Source organism: Manis pentadactyla, chromosome 6, assembly GCF_030020395.1.
Source record: "Manis pentadactyla isolate mManPen7 chromosome 6, mManPen7.hap1, whole genome shotgun sequence".
Lineage (NCBI taxonomy): Eukaryota > Metazoa > Chordata > Mammalia > Pholidota > Manidae > Manis > Manis pentadactyla.
The window spans coordinates 150,213,592-150,229,574 of NC_080024.1; positions in this window are offsets into that span (position 1 = coordinate 150,213,592).

Below are 15,983 nucleotides of genomic sequence, written 5' to 3' on the forward strand. Positions count from 1 at the left end.
AGTGGCAAGAGAATCCGGGAAAGACACCCAGTTAGAAATCAGGTCGATTATTACAGAGAAGTCATCTCAATATGGGGCTCAATTAAAGATCTCAGTGATGCAGGGGAAGAAAAATTGTTCTTGACTCTGTTAGTATCTCTGGTTGGGCCTAAGAATTAAACTGATATAAAACAGACTAACAGAAAAGCATACAAGTTCTAAAAAATATTTTACCTGCACATGGCAGGTCTCTCAAGAGAATGAAGGTTGGAGACATGACCAGAGAAGAAGGCTTTTATATCTTTGAGACAAAGAAACAGTAAATGTGGGAAGGATTGACAAGACACAGGGTGGGCTGGGGCGGCGAGCTGTGAAGAAGGGACTAGGAAGACACACGTTTAGTTCACAATGTTTGTTTGTACAGCTATTTCTCAGCCTCTAATTCCCCTGAATTGTGGGAGAGCAAATAGCATCACTGGGGATGTTTACAGGGATAGTCTTAAGAAAAGAAGACGAAGAAAGAAAAGGAGTGACTGAGTTTCCTGCAGACTCAGTGGAATGTATGGGGATTAAGGGATTTTTTGTGAAGATTGCTCATACTAGAAGGGGCAGCAAGCTATATGAGGATGGATGTCTGCAAAGATAAGGAATTTCCTGGGAACTTAGGGCTTCTTGGAATGTAGACACCATGGGGATAAATTAGAAGGACCTCTTAGACAATTTGTGATGGTGAAGCTAAAACTGTGGGGTAGAGTAGGGTGAATGGAGAGAGGACAGAATCTGACCAGTAATTCATGAAACTTGAAGGATTGCCTCTTGGTCATACAACTAGTCTTAAGACTGAGGTGTTGACGCTGGCGAAGTGCCATGTAACCAGGGCACATGTAGGGCTCCTGGGGTGTCAGGAGCAGGTCCTTCCACCATAGCTTCCTACTAGTTCATGTTAAACTAATTAGCTAATGAGATTCATCAACAGCAAAACAAAATCAGTACAGCTATGTTTAGATTCTTAAATAACATTTCAAATAATTTAAGGCAAAAGGGTACAGTATTTTGAAATTTTTCCATTACCCATACAAATTTGATTAATTACAACCAATTATACATGCATCCAGCAATGTGAGCCACAATAATTCACATTAATACTATTTAACATGACAACTACAAAATTATCATATATGACCCAGGATTTCTTTTTGTCTTTGGTTTTATAAGCAAAGGAGGTCAAGATTTAAATGAGCAGAATAAATTGATTTTAAGCTCCAGCTCTTCCAATAAAGCACAACCTAATTAAGTATAACAGCTACAGCTTTAGACAAATGTACAACATTCAGTAGAAATTTCGACAAAAATGTATTTGCTGCAAATTGGATGCAACTATGATGTGTCGAGTTGGAAAGAAATGTAATGAGCTGTTAACAGGCATTTTTAACCAAGGAAATAGGAATTGAATTTGGCCACGTTTTCCATCTGTTATAATAAGTTACACAAGAACTGATAAAGCAGATGAAGTACAGTTGTCTGGCACAAAGTTAACATTAAATCATGTGCGGCAATGAGAAAAGCTACTCTTAAACCCTAGTGAACTGATTCAAAGATTATTTATTTTCTTTTTGCATACCAAAAAGAAATGGTTTTCTAGAGCAGAAGTCAAAAAAGGCTGTGGCAGGCCAAGCCAGACGACTGCCACTGCCACGTGGCCTAGACTGATTTGGAAAGTACAGATGAGGACACAGGGGTCAGCAGCCGGGAAGAGCTTCCAACCTCACGGTATATCCTGCCCTTAATGCGTTTAGTCCTCTCAAAAGCAAATTAGGTTTGCCCCATCATTTCTTCAGATTTAATTTAAGCTGTAAGCATGTGCCGAATGAGCAGTAGGAGAAGTCTTTCTAAGTTCATTGTAAGTTCAATTGAAATTTCGGCTTTGTTTTGAGAAAGGAAATTTATTAACTTCTACTGAAAGCACTAAGTTCATTTACTCTAACTTTCTAGTTTGAAATAACTTTAGACTTAGGGAAGAACTGCAAAAAATAGTGCAGAGATGATCTTTCCATCATTCATTCGCCTGCCCCTGATGTTGGTGCCCTATAAAACCATGGTGAAATCACCAAAACTAAAACATTAACATTGGTACAGTCCTATTAACTAGACTATAGATTTGAATCGGATTTTTTTCAGTGTTTCTACTTTGTTTGCCTTCTCTGTTTCAGGATCCAGCCCAGGATCCCACCAAGCAGGTAGCCATCAATCTCGTCTAGTTCTCACTCTTCCATGATCATACCTTCATTGTCTGAGAAGAGGACTGGGCAGGTATTTTTGTTCATATTTCTGAGCTTGAATTTATCTGATATATTTTATTAACCAGTTGAAGTGTGGATTAGGGAGAAGAATACCTGAGTCTGTGTGCCCTGCTCAAAACACCATTTCTGGGGGACATGATGCCAGTGCGTCATCACCACTGATGATGCCAATCTTGATCATTTGACCTCTGAATTAAGGTGCTGTCTGCCGAATATCTCCACTGTAAAGGTACTCTTTTTCCCTTAGTAACTAATAAATACTTTAGTTAAAAACTATGTTGGAGCTATGTAAATATATTGTTTCTCCTTAAGCTTTTGAAGTGAATCATTAAAGAAAAACTAGCTAAGGACCTGTTAGAGAATGGACTTTGTGGGTATAAAATCACACCTAAACATAACATTTTGACCTACAGATATAACTCAATACATCATGTTGACTCTATGTAACTGAGACTTAATCATCCACAAACATTTAATTTAGACATTCTTAAATAGCTAACTTAATGTGTGCTTAAAGTATAGTTGCAATTATTTAAGGAAAATATGGTTATGTCCTTAACTGAGATGTGAAGAATATCCTGGATTATCCTAGAGTCCAGCATGGGCTCGAGGATCCTCACAGATGGCATCAGTAGGTTCAGAAACAGAGGGAGGGCTTGGAAGATGCTGAGCAGCTGGCTTTGAATTAGGAGCTGGGGCCACGAGCCGAGGAAATGTGGGCAGCCTCTAGAAGCTGGAAAAGACAAGGAAATTGGTTTTCCTCTAGAGCCTACAGAGGAAACACAGTCCTGCTGAAATCTTGATTTTAGGATTTTTTACTTCCCAAACTATAGGATAAATACTGTTGCCTTATGGCACTCCATTTTTGGTAATTTTTTTTACAGCAGCAGTGATAAAACTAATATACAGGTCAAATAAAAATGCATGATCGGGTTTTCTCTGTTCAAAGTTTTATTTTTTTCTCCTTTAATCAATTTCATGGAAAGCCAAACAAAACAAAACAAAAAGCATTAATCCACTTTCCTTACCCGTTAATAAGGAGGACTGAAATATTAGTCTATGTGAACTCTAAAATTCTATTTTTCTAAAGTTTCCCTTTTATTAATAATCTGAAGAAGTATGACTATTCTGCCTCATTTCGTTTTGCAACAACTCCCCAGATTTACAATAAATGATAAGGACGTTGAGAAAATATTTTACTTTTAGTTATTCTAACATCAGCTTCTCACAAAATACAGTTGTTCAGTAAACATTTCTGGAATAAATCAATGTATTAAAAGGTACTAACAAATCAAAGGCAACATTCCCCAAACCAAACCCATGTTCTGCTCAAATGCGTTTGTTTCATCTGCCTTCCTTAATTTCTCATAATGAAACTTTCAGTCTCCTAGTTTTCAAGAAATTATTACCAAGCATCTACCCACAGATAAATGATTTAAGTCAAACAGGGTAAGGCTATATTTAATTAGAATTGCCATATATCTATACTTTAAAACCAGCAGCAGATTTAACTGCCTAAAGTAATGAAAACGTGAAATTAATTAAATTCTCATAGAAATGTGATCTTCTCTTCAAGCTCTAGGTTTCACAATAAACTATAAAAAATGTCCCTAAGATGTATAAATGTTTTAATAATTATGATCTTTTCTCATAAAATAATTTGGTTACATAGTATCTGGGCAAGAAGTTAAAAGAGATAGAGAAATTTTCAGGAGACCATATGAAATATGTGATGAAAACTGAAGTAGTTTATACTCTATTTTCTATGCATAGGAGCTTACTTAACATTTTTTGAACCAGGCTATGTATAATATCATCAAATTGGCTTCAAAAATATATACAGTATGTAGGATTTTAGCATATCTTAATATATTATATATATATATGAAAAATTTGAAGCTAATTTATTTATACATTTGAATATATGTATATAAAACCAATATGTGTCATGAATAGAAGTTTCCAGTAGTATAAAGCCTACCCAAAAGGCTCTGAGGAATAATTACCTGTAGTTTAGGTTTCCTAAAAGTGATTTTATTTCCTTCAGAAATATCTGAGCACATATCATACTAGTTTGCTTCAGTGTACAAAGCATTCTGCAATATAGTTACTAACCACCCCTAAAAGATTATTGTGTTAAAATGAACTTGAGAACTTCCTTGATTATTCACAAACCATTACCACAATTAAAACAGAAAAATCCAATGTGGGACAAACCTGAATACCCATTGTGTAGGCACTTTTATCCATTAGGAATATTATGTACCATCTCTAGAAACTGTGAGATTTTCAAGAACCTTCAAAAACGGTTGAAATGTGAAAGAATAGTTACTGACTTTATAATTTAATAAAAGTGCTCACAAATAATTTCAATAAATATTTTAAATGTCCACAAGATATAATGGATGTTATTCAGGGGCTGCATCTTAGCTGCTAAAACAAGTTTAAATGAGAAGAAAGCGAGTGGTTTGTTATTTAGTGAGAAATGATAATTATCAACAGCATAAATTTTTCATTATTTTTATGACCAAATTTGTTTATTGATGCCAGCAAATAATCAGTTTCTGTGGTAGAGAATAAAGCTTCTAAAAGTAAGCAATCCTGTGACCTTTCAAGTTCTTATACTCTTAAAACCATCTCTCCTTGCTCTATCTGCTTGTCTATGCCTCCAGGATATTTTCGGTTATGGAAATTTCTTTCAAAGACCTGTTAGCATCACTCAGAAAGCAATGCTCTTAAGGATGGAAAGTTGGGGATGAGTCTCTGCTTTCCCTATGTGGTCACACACTTGAGTACGCAGATGCACTTACGTGTGTGGATTATCTGCTTTACTGCAAGCAGGAGAATTACCTAGATTCTACCTCTTCATCCACAGCTTCTGACACAAAGCCTAGTGTTAATTGGACACTTACAAATTTATTGAATGAATTACTGGTGGTATTTACATTCAGGTGATGTGGGGTTTCATCTCAGTTCAACCCAGCTATATGACTATAATTAATTAAATTTCTGATGTTAAAACAAACCTATGTTTTCATTAGCAATTTAAAATGTATATCACTCTGTTGTCAGTTCAGTGATTTATACATAACCCCAGAGGATTATGGAACATAAGAAATCTAAGAACTAAATGAGAATTTGGGAGATACTTATCATAAAACTGTTTTTACGTGTTTCACTTGCTGTCCCAAGATCCCATGGATTGTCTCCATTTTCCAAGGGGCTGATCTTGGGTAAGTGGAATATGAGTTTATTATGAAACATAATTTAGATAAACTTGTTCATACCACATTTTATAATATATGGTATAAATTTTGCTGTATAACCTGGCAAATATTCTTTGTTTTTCAGAAACTGAAAGTATGTAGAAAATTATAAATAGAAATATAATATTAATGAATTCATAAATAATTAATGAATTAATGAAGATATAAGGTATAGGGGTTAAGATATAGTTCTCATGGGTCCATTAAGTGAAATAAAAAAATTATTTTTTGCAGCATTACTTTTGTTTGACTAATCAGAGGCAAATTATTCATCTAGCTGGAAGACTGGATAAGTTTTATATGGAATATTATTTAGCAAGAAATAATAGTGAATCACATGGACATACACCATCATGGTCAAATCTGATTAGTACAGTATTTAGTGGAAAAAAGAAACATGATAAACGTGTGTATATATGTACATACATACATGTGTTTGTGTGATTTACCTAAATTAAAAACATGTAATGTTTCTGAGAATATTAAAAAACAAATGGTATATTTTATGGACAGGTAACATGGATTCATTTATTAAATTTGTTTATTAAGCTCTCAGAATGTATTGTATCTCATGCTTTTCAATAATAGCAATAAACCAGTAAATGACAAAAATATCTCCCCTGATAGAATTTACATATAGATTTAATATACTCAATACATGAAACTTATGTTTTATAGAAAAGTTATTAGAACATTTTTAAATGGAAAATTTTAGATTTTTCTTTCTTTGTAAAATAATTTTTGAAGCTTATGAAAGTAATATTCATAATGCCATTATGAAAGTAAAGTCTGGCTAACAGAGAATATTAAGGTAGACCTAAAATATGAGCCCTAAGAGACAGACAATCAACAGTTTTTGAATGTTTGACTAATTTAACCACTTCACTTCCAATTATAAATGAAAAAAGACATATTTGAAAAGGCCAGATCAGCATATCTATGATCAACTCTGAAGACTTCAACTCACTAAATTGAATTGAATTCTATAAATTGAGAGGCAAAACTAATTTTAACCATGGAATATAGGAATTCAACTCCATAAAAACATAAACAAGTCCAAGATACTCCAAAGCTCAAGTTGATTCAGAGGATTATTTCTCATGAAGAGTTTTGAGCTATTGAATTGCAGTTTCAGAGAGAAGAAAGTGGACACTTAAGATAGCAAAAGCAATTACAATGTAGAATTAGGCATATCAAATGCAAATATTCTTTGCTTTTTAACTAAACATTTGATCTTGAGTAATTTTACAGTAAGTGAAATGTTTTTCTATGGGTTCTTTATAATGTGAATGATATGAAAGAGTCAAAGTTCAGAAGGAGCTTTCTGCTTTGCTATAAAGGTTTGCTGAGCTCAGAGTTAGGTGTTGACTCCATAATGCTAAGGTTAATACTCATCATCATTTCAATGCATCTTGAAATTGACATAATCACTGATCAATCATAACTGAAGAGGGACAAGTTTGAATATCACATATTCCAGCAAATCTCTTTAGCAAATGACAATTTAAGTGAACTGAATGAGGACTATTTAAGGCATAATTGACTGGAGATTATACAAGGAAAATATTTTCTAAAAATAAAATTTTTCATTGTGATTTTTTATGTGAATGATGCAATTGTGTGGATTTCAAATATGAATCACTCTTATGTTTTATTAGGGTTCTGTCTCAGGCAGGTCAGGCTGTTATAACAAATATATCATAGACTGGGTTGCTTATAAGCAACAAATATTTATTTCTCCCAGTTCTGGAAACCGAAAGTCCAAGATCGAGGTAACAGCAGATCAGGTGTCTGCGGAGAGAAATCCTTGCTGTGTCTGCACAATCGGGGAACAAAAGGAATGCCAGCAAGTTCTCATGTCTGTTCCTCTAAGGGCACTAATCCCATACATTGGGACTCCACCTTCATGACCTAATTCTTCCCAAAGGCCTTACCTCCTAATTCCGCTAAGGTGCGGTCAGGATTTCAACGTACGAATTTTGAACAAACACATTGAGTCTGTAGCAGGTTCCATCCTGTACACAGAGACTAAATCAAGGGCTTGGATACAGGTAGTTTATTTTGGAGATGACCCTAAGAGGCCAGAGTGAAGAGGTAGAGGCAGGGAGTCGGCGTCACAGAGAAAGCTAAGAAAGTGTACATTAGTGAGTTTCCACCAGTGTGGCTGTGCCAGTTACTAAACGATGGTCTCTCAGCTCCCAAACTGCCCTTGCACGCTATCCTGAAACTCAGCGACCCCTGTCTCTGTTTTGCCAGCCTGCTCCCTGCTAGGCTCTGCCAAGAACACTGTCAACAGAGACTACTGGCTTGGAGAAGGAAGGCACGTGCTCCTTGCTCTTTGCTTCTGGGTGGCATTTGAGTGGCCTCGTGGTCCTGTAGGCAACCCCTCAATGGGCAGTGGTCCCCCTCAGGCAGTGGCTTCTTCTGGTAAGAACTATTAACTACAGCTCTGCAGCTCCCAGGCTCAGCCCCATTAACTTCCTCTCAGACACCAGTTCCAGGGTGCCCTCTGGAACACCAGACTACTTGTCCCTTCCTGTTCAGCATGTAGAAAGACCAGAGTTGCTCAAATCACCTTGCTATCCTTCCCAGGTAAAATCATGTAACTATTCCATTTTTCTGAAAAGATTTGAAAAGAACGTATTTGCCTTCTTAACCTGCTGATCTGATTTAGGAAAGACATTTCTGGCACCACGGTTGCAACTGGAGCAACCTCTCAGTTAAGACTAGCAGTCCACGGTTTTATGCTAAAATCCATTTGGAAATTTCAGGGGCCATGGACTAGGTATCACAGGGGCAACCTATGTTCAGGAGTGTCATTACCTACAATTCCACTGGTGTGAGGAATTGTTACGCTTATCATCATGGCTTGGGTGAGGAGGGCAGTTCTAGGGCTTCTGACCAGCTTTTTCTGCAGTGACAGCTCTTATTCTACAGGAAAGGAAATTAATTTAAGGGCTCTGCCAGCTGCTCAGTATGTTCATCCCAATTATGTACTTGAAGGCTGGGGCGATGATGACAGAGGCCCACAGAGACAGAGTCAAGCCGGTGGTCTGTCTGCAGACAAGCTCCGTCTGCCTCCGCTCCAGCTGCGTGGCCGTGCTGGTATTTGGGGCCCCCTTCTATCTGTGTCAGCTGCTCTCACAAAGCCTGACACTCCTTTTCCCCGGTGTTCAGTGAAGCTGACAAGTGGGCACACATAAATGTAAGATTTGAAAGAGTATTTATTGCTTATAACTTTAATGATACTACAGGGTCCTTTCTCAGAGGGAACCAGTCAGTCTAGAAGGGATGGACCACAGACCTGAGAGCTGACTCAACCTGGAAATTGGGCAAGGAATCAGTTTTCCATTTTAGTAAATGACAGTCTTCTATTTACCAGCACTTAATTTTTTCTGGCTGTACAAGATAAGGAATAGGCCATATGGCAGCTCACCTACATGATCTATAGGAACAGAAGCAAGGTCTATTAGTCATCACTAAAAATCTCTGCATGCTCACTGCCATGCCAAGTTTGCTGATAAGTATCAGTAATTGTGTCAACAATTCTTCTGACAGGTAAATGGCTTCACTTGGATTCTGCTCATTTAGGATGCTGTCAATCTCATTGGCTTTAGGAAGCCCAGTGTTCTATCAGCATCTGACCTCCAGAGGACAGCCACAGAGCTTCGCAAAGATTAGGCTGCTTTCTGGGGCTCCCTTACAATTTCTGTACTGCCATATCAGGGCTTGTTCCACAAGTCCTTCCCAGGATGTTAAATCACCAGTCATAAGAAAGGGCCTTGGAAAGCAATACCTTCTTCTCTGCCCAGCCTTGTCCTGCATTTGACCCCCACTCTTCCCAATGATGTGGTCTAATGCCCTCAGGTTCCACCGCAGCATCTATAACCCAAGGACTTCCTAAACATACAAACCAAGTCATGCACATCTATCAGTACATAACTATTTCTTTCATGTCAGGGACCCTATTTCCTGCATGAGGCGATGCATAAACTTTGCCGTAGTTATTGATCTGGAAGCATTGTTGACATTCAGGCATGCATCTTGGTGGAAAACAATCTTGATCCTGTGCGGTATGAATGTGAGTCTCCAGGCAATGGAAGTCCCTCTCAGTGCTAGGAGAGGAGGACTCTGGTTTGGCTTTCCCCGGGTTTTTAGGAGTTCTTGAGTTCAGCTTTCTCAGATTCATTCACCCATCTGTCTCCAACCCAATGCTCAGGTCCTTTCCATTTCATATCAGGGCCCTAACTTTTGTGCAGAGACTTTGTGGCACTGCACATTCATTTGCCTTTGAAATTCTTCCAGAATCATAATTAAATCCTAAGCCTGACCTTCATCACTGTTGGTTTTCCATCTACAAGAGTTAAATGTCTCTATAAAAACTTCCCTGGAGACCTGGTTTTCACAATGTGCTCTGAATTTGGTAGTGATTGGCTTTAGCCTGACATTCATGTTTTCCAAGCTTCTAGGGCAGCTAATAAAAGAGCCAAGTTCACAGTCTCCATTATTGGCACCTCCATGCCATTCTCCCTTCTATCTGTACCAATTCGGCACAGGAAAAGTCATATTAACTGTGAGTCTACCACACACCAGAGTTCCTGTTACCCTTGTTTCTATCAATAAATTGCCTCTTTTGGTCCAACAGTGACTCAGCTCAGAATCTCACCTTTATGACTGCTTTCTTAGACTATTTCCATTGTAACTCTCTTATTTGGTGTTCTACCCAAAAGCAGAGCTTGAAACAAGGATTTAGTTTCAAGTGTATTATTTTGGACATAATTTCAGGAACTAGAGAGAATAAAATACAGAAGAGGGAAAAGATGATAAAGCATGCATTATCAATCTGGCCACTGCTATGGGTACCCATTCCTGGGGGATACATGATCCATGCACCTCAGAACTTTTCCTCTGATATAATAAGAAGCAAATTGTCCCCTAACCCCTAAACCATTTGATTGATCATTGACACTGGGACCTTAATTTTCAAAGATTTTCAGGTTGTCTCTTTGTACTGATTGGATGGCTTTCCTTGGCTTCAGGAAAAAAAATTTTTAATTGCAGAATGAGGTTGCAGGAGCTTGTTCGTGGCGGCTCCCTGGGGCCTTGGCAGTGGGCACACCACCAGTTACACTGATGTCAGATGAATGGAAGGGGATATAAAATGGGGCACAAAATTAATAGATTGTAAAAACAGCTGTTATGCAAGTTGATAGATTAATGAAGAGCCAGAAATGGACTCAAATCCATGTAAAAATACATTGCATGATGAAAGCAAAATTTCAATTTAGTGGGCTAATATATACTTACACAATATGACTTTAGAATTAGAGAATCAGTTGTTTAACTCAATTATTTGACTATCCCATCATCTTGGGGAAAAATAATGAAATTTATTATAGTGGTTCTGGTATATTAATGATAAGTGAATTCATATGACTGTGTTGATTTAATGTCTTAACCTTATCTTACATTACAAGTTTAATAATCAGCAAATGTCATCCTCAGTTTTTCTAGAGGCACGCCTTAAAACGTATACACAGAAACCAGATGCCATTATGAGTACCATTGTAAATTAACAGAAATCAAAGATTTTATTTCCTTGAATATTATAATATATAAAAGAGATGGTAAGCATTTTTTTCAAAAAACTTTTTTTTACTAAGGCATGCAATTCCTGCACAAAATATTGTTGCTTAATTTAGTTATAATAGAAATGTAACAGGTAAAATTTTATGTAATTATTGAAAAATAATGAACCTACAAAGTACAAAGAAAAGGTAAAAAAAAAGTATCAAGAGGAGAATTAGGAAATTTGCCCAAGGTTAAGAGTCTCAGAAATTGATTTATTTTTGAAACTATTTCTGACTCCCAAGAAAATAGAGTGTGTGTGCCTACGAAAGAAAAACACAACCAGAAAGGGCACAGCAGGAAACGGATAAAACCTTTAGAAAAAAAAGTACATAGGCAATATTTAGAGAGATTTTTGTCTTAAGTCCACAAGAGACAAAATGTGAGAACTAAAGATTAAGAGATATTCAGAGAGCAAAAACACAAGGACAAAAGATTGACAGCCTTTTACTGATGGATTTCAAATCCTAGAAGAAGAAAGGAGGAAAAAGAATGTCAATAAGGACAGATTAGAACAGTCATATAGACTGTATTGCACAAATGAAAAATATAACAATATTAGATATTGGTCATAAGGGAAAAAGTATCACAAGGATAAAAATATAATGTATCATATTATCAAACAACATATTGGTCATGATGTGAAAAATATCTTAGGGAATTTGTATTTAAAGTATGATTATAAATATTCCACTTTTGGAGAAGTCTTCAGAAAAAATAAATAAAATGCAGTTGCTCTGAATTTCAGTCTAAAAACAAGAGTTTATTCTAGGAAGAAACTTTACTTGATCACAAACAAATCAAGAACTAACATAATAAAAAGGCAGAACTTATATACCAAGGGACTTAAAAAAAGACTTGAGTTAAGAGAGAGATTGGTTTCTTTAGGATGGAAAGTTCCAAAGATATAAAATAACAATTGTTTAATTAATCCATAATTAGATGCACTCCCAGTATAACTGTTATTTTGAATTTGAAAGAATGCCTCTAAAGTTTACCACCAAAATGTATAAAAATGGATAGGAGATGTTTTGAAAACAAATGTGTTATGAGGTAAGCTTTGCTCTGTCATAACAATAATGAATCATAAAAACAATTGCTGTGCAAATAGATTAACAATGACCCCAGAAATAGACTCAAGTCCATATAATATCCTGTTAAGCTGGTAAATAGATATGAGTGGGGTGGAAAGAGAATAAGGTCAGTAAAGCCCACTAGAAAGGACTCAAAGTTAACCAGTTAAAACTAGAAAGCCAGAAAAGACTTTGAGTTAGTGTTAATCAGTTAAAGCTCAAAAGGTCAGGAGCAACTTTGGCCTTGAATGCTTGAATATTCCCCAGATAAAAAATCTGAGCACAGCCCATGTCTTCATTGTGTCAATTAGATCATGCCTTTGTAAGATTTACTCTAGCCTACTAAAAGGCCCACCTATAAACAACATAATAAAGAGAGGAAGATTCCATCTTAATGCTAAAATTGCAATTTAAAAAACCCAAGAAGTTAAAAGTAAGATTCTTAACATAATGTTTAGCAACAGACAATAACTCAGCCCACCTTGGAGGCAGGGCAGACAGTCTTAGTTGATATGCTCCCAAACCAGGAAGCAGCTATCCTGGGAGGGGACCAGAGTAGTAAATTTCTTATGTTAATTTTGCAGAACTACCTGGAAGACTGGTAAGAAGAAATTTAATGTCTCATCAAAGATAAACATCTTGAGACCATGTAACAAGTCCATGCCCCTAGTCCTTTGTCACATTCCTGAAAAGTCCTTAAAAGGGGGAACCCCCAATTTTTCAGTGGGCTCCTCTCTCTGGAGTTGCCCGCACTTTCTAAGTGCATAACTTTAAGTTTTTCCCAACCTTTTAACCTTAAACTTTATCTCTCCAACCTTTCAGGGTGCCTTTCCACCCTGAGGTCACCTGTACTTTTTCTCTCTTTGAGTAACTTTAAATAAAACTGTTACTCTGCTTCACTACTGTGTCTCCGCCCATCAATTCTTTGTTGCACTGGGGACAAGAACCCAGGAAAATACACAACTCTCCCCCTTCCACAGAAAATGCTACATAATCAAGACATATTTTCAGTGTTATGGACAAAATATATTGCACTGACAATATGATGTTGCGGCAACACATTTTTTTGGTACAAAAATTCGCACGTGTTTATTTTAGTAATGATGTTTGGGAAATGATCATTTTGGGTCCTGGATCTATAAAAAGTATGTTCTCCTTTGCTCACCAGATTATTCACTATATTTCTTGAAGCCTTTAAATCTGGTTTGTAAGTAAGTTGATGCAACTTTGTCATAAAGTAAAATAGTTTGACATTAGTTTGAAATGCTAAGTTGACTTTAAAAAGGTAATTGATTTTCATGAACAACCTAAATAATTGTCAGACAGTTTTTCCTTCAATTCCCAGCTTTTAAATATCTGGATGCTGCTGTTGATATCTACATAGAGCCTAATTTTAAACATTTCTCTAGCTTTCTGACTTGGGCAGACAGTCAAATGGAATGTAGAATGAGAAAACTGGACATTTAGTTTCTACTTGATTAGGGTCCACTTGGATAGAAGTAGAAAGAGCTCACACTTAGTATTACAATTGGAAGCAACAAATTAGACTTTAAACAGGCTAAAATATCTAGTATAAACAACTCAGACTCTGTGTGGTTAGCCTACCATAAACTAAAACTTAAGCAAAAGGTTATGGGAATTTCAATCACTGCGCAGATACGCAGAGCTGGAAATTGTCAATGCTATACATAAAACAAGAAAAATCTGAACAAACTGAAAATCAGTCACTTGGACTCACCAGACAACTGAGATTGTAGGACAGATGACCACTAGGAATCTGGAAAGATAGTCAAATTCAGAAAGACAAAGTCAAGATATGCCTCACTGGAAAAGAAGCCACTGGAGTCATAAATTGTTAGTAACATATAAATGGTAAATTTGACAAATTGCTGGAAGCTGAGTGTGATAATGTAGGTATAATTGTAATATTTCCAGAATATCTCACCTGACTTTAGTGCATCTGCATATCAACAGGTGTTCCTAAGGGGTGGAGAGTTGTAGTTCATCTCCATGTCAATGGGTAATTCCCTGGGTGACCAAGGGCTTACTTGAACCTGAGAAGTTGAGGGGAGGTCTCCCTCACTTCTACTAGAACAGGAAAGAGATGGCCCTGACTGCAGTTTGTAAGCAATAAATGGGTTTTAAACTTATTTATCCCTTTGACTGATTTCAGTTTTAAAGGTATTTTGCCTGGGATTTCCTCTTCCCAGAGTTACAGATAAAATAAGGAACTCTTGGAGTACACAGTCTTAGGGGGCACCCCACACATTCATGGGCTTTAACACATATATATGGCCAACTGGTTTTTGATTTAAAATGCAAAGACAACTCAACAGACAAAGGATAATTTTTTCAAGTGGTGCTGGAAAACAAGGAATCTTGAGAGATTCTTCACAACTTATACAAAAAGTTATTCCAATGAATTATTATTATACAGCTGACTTAAACATAAACTGTAAAAATCTGAAATATTTAAAAAGAGAGAAGAAAATCTTCTTGATGTTGGTATGAACAAAAATTTCTTAAATATGACTCAACATTACCTAAAAAAGAAATAAAACTACATATGTGACTTTTAGCACAATTAAAATTGTTCTGTGCAAGAAACAATAGAATGAAAAGTTAACTATGGGTGGGAGAATATTTGTGCAAATTATGTCTTACAAAAGACTTGAGTCCAAAATATATAATCATTCTTTATTCACAAATATAACTCAAAATAAAAAAAGAATTGGTAAAGTTTTTGTAAAACCTTTCACAAAAGAATATATGTGATGGTTATAAGCGCATGAGAGGATGTTAAATATAACTTGTCATTAAGGAAAATAAAATTAATACTAAAATGAAATGTCATTACACATGTATTCGAATGTCTAGAATTCTGATAATACCAGGTATTGGCAGCACAGTTAGTTCTTCAGCTCATCTGGACGGTACTTTCATGTATGTATTATATAAATTAAGGATCAAGATAGATTTGGAAAATTGATCTGTCGGTCATTACTGAAATTATCACTTGCCCCACGGAACTACAGCTCCAACTGTCATAAACCAGCTAATGGAATATGTGTGCTTTTAGACTCTCTTGTTTTCTACTGATCACTTGACTCAGTCTGTCCTTGTGCAAACCTGCACAATAGGCATTTATATTGTTGGGACCCAGGAACATATTTTAAATGTTAGTTTTCTTCTTCAAAAATGTCATGGCTACTTTTGGATGTAAGCTTTTCATAAGTACTTTGGAATTATTTTTTAAATCTGTGCTCCTCCCCCGAAGAACTCTTAGGATTTTGATAGAGGTTGCTTTGTAACTGTTAATTAATTTATGGAGGATATGCATCTTTTAAATATTCTCCCAATCACTGAATATATTTTTTCTTCCATTTAGTTAGGTCTTCTTTAATTTCTTTCACTAATGCTTTGTGATTATTTTTCAATATTGAGGTTTTACACATCTTTTGTGAGACTTATGTCTAAGTTTGTTAATTGACAAATTTTATTGTAAGTGGTATATTGTTAATTTTGGATTTGTTTGCTGCTGGTATATAGAAATATGTTTAAATTTTGTGTGCTGACCTGGTATTTAGAAAGGTTGATACATTTATTTGTGATTTCTAAAAGTTTGTCCATTTTTTAATTTTCCACATAAGCAATCATGGCATCAGTGAATAATGAGAGTATTGTTTCTTTTCTAAATTTTATTTCTTTTCTTGTCTTATTGTACTGGCCTCTGGTGT